Source organism: Pinus tabuliformis, chromosome 4_2 (assembly GCF_031772625.1).
Source record: "Pinus tabuliformis cultivar Carrire ecotype Pingquan chromosome 4_2, CPIR1, whole genome shotgun sequence".
NCBI lineage: Eukaryota > Viridiplantae > Streptophyta > Pinopsida > Pinales > Pinaceae > Pinus > Pinus tabuliformis.
The window spans coordinates 685,618,213-685,620,306 of NC_142304.1; positions in this window are offsets into that span (position 1 = coordinate 685,618,213).

Below are 2,094 nucleotides of genomic sequence, written 5' to 3' on the forward strand. Positions count from 1 at the left end.
AAGGAAGGATAATTAATCAATTAGAGGAAAGACGAAAGCAAGAAGAAATATTGTGGAAACAAAAATCACGAGTCCAATGGTTGAAAGAAGGGGAGAAGAATTCCAAATTCTTTCACAAAGCAATGCTAAACCACAGACAACATAATAGAATCTTTTCACTAAAAGATAGTCAAGGAAACAGAGTACTACAACAGGAAGAAATGGAGAAGCTTCTGGTGGATTATTTCAAAGGGATCCTAACAGAACCAAACATCAGCAGAGAGGAGGAAATAGCCAAAGTATGTCAACATATACCTAAAAAAGTGACCAGAGAACAAAATCTGGCTTTACTCAGGGTAATCACGAAAGAAGAAGTGGAGGAAGTGATTAACAAAATGGCAAAGAATAAGGCCCCGGGGCTTGATGGTTTTACCATTGAATTTTACCAAGCCTCCTGGAGTTTTATGAGTCAAGACCTGGTGGAACTAGTGGAAGAATCAAGATGTACAAAGCGTATGCATCCGGCCCTCAATGCCACCTTCCTGGCACTGATTCCAAAGACTGGAAACTCGGATGAACCCCAGGGATTCAGACCAATATCCTTATGTAATGTAGTGTACAAAATATTGGCTACAATTATGGTGAACAAACTTAAACCAATTTTGCTTGACCTCATTGCTCAGGAACAAACTGGTTTTGTAAAAGGAAGGCAGATAACAGATGGAATAGTAGTCGCTCAAGAGGTAATCCACTCTCTGAAAAATTCCCGAAACAAAGGTATGTTAATCAAATTGGATCTGGCAAAGGCTTATGATCGCCTTAGTTGGGCGTACCTAGAAGGCATTCTCAAAGCTCATGGATTTGATGAGAGATGGGTGAAATGGATCCTGTCAATGGTGAGCACACCGGTGATGTCAGTTATGTTGAATGGAACCCCTTCCGAAGCATTTAACCCTATGAGAGGGCTTAGACAGGGAGACCCCCTCTCCCCGTTTCTTTTCATTCTAGCAGCAGAAGGACTGGGCAGGCTGGTGAAAGCGCGATTAGCCAGGGAACAGCTAAAGGGACTGAGAATTTGTGGTAACGAACTTCCCATAACACATCAGCAATTCGTGGACGATGTAATGTTTTATGGACAGGCCTCTCTTAAGGAAGCCCAACAGATCTTAAAAATTCTCTCTGAGTTCACTCAAGCATCTGGGACAGAGATCAATAATGAGAAATCAGAAATATTTTTCTTTAATACACAGGTAGCGTCCCAAAGATTTCTGGCTAGAACAATGGGATTCAGAATAGGAAGTTTCCCAGCGAAGTATCTGGGCATCATGCTCAATGAGCATCAATACAGGGTAGCAAACTGGGGACCCCTAATAAGTAAGATTAGGAAAAAGATAGACAACTGGACATTCCAGTCTTTGAACACCCCTAGTCGGATAATTCTTCTAAAAGCAGTAATACAATCCATTCCAATATATCAGATATCTAGCCAAGCCGTCCCCAAATCTATTTGTCAAAAATTAGTAGCCATGTTCAAGAAATTTTTATGGCAAGGAACCAGTAAAACAAGAAAATGGGCTTTACTCTCTTGGGAATGGCTAAGCAAACCAATCAAAGATGGAGGATTAGGCTTGCAGGACCCTTATATACTCAACCAAGTGATGGGTGCGAAACTGTGGTGGAGGTGGACCCAAGGCGGCCAAGACCTATGGAAGAAAATTTGGGAGAAGAAATATGAGGCCGCTGAGAAGCCCAAAGATAGGATGAGAAGTCAGATAGAGGAAAAAGGATCAGCAATATGGAATTTGGCGAGGAGCAATAAAGATTTGATAAGAGAATACAGTTTCTGGGAGATAAGAGAGGGGGACACAGCCAAGTTCTGGGAGGAATCCTGGCAACAACGAGAAAAGCTTCTCCATAAAGAAGGCCTTCAAGTTATCCAAGCATTCACCTCCCAGATAGAGGGGGATGTGGTTGGAAACTTCTGGAAACCAAGTATAGGGGAATATTGGTGCAATTGGAAGCAAAAGGAGGACTGGGTAGCAGCTCCCGACACTGAAAGATGGGGCGATTACAACAAAGAAATGGCATCCAGAAAAGTCGCGGTAAAAACAGGGC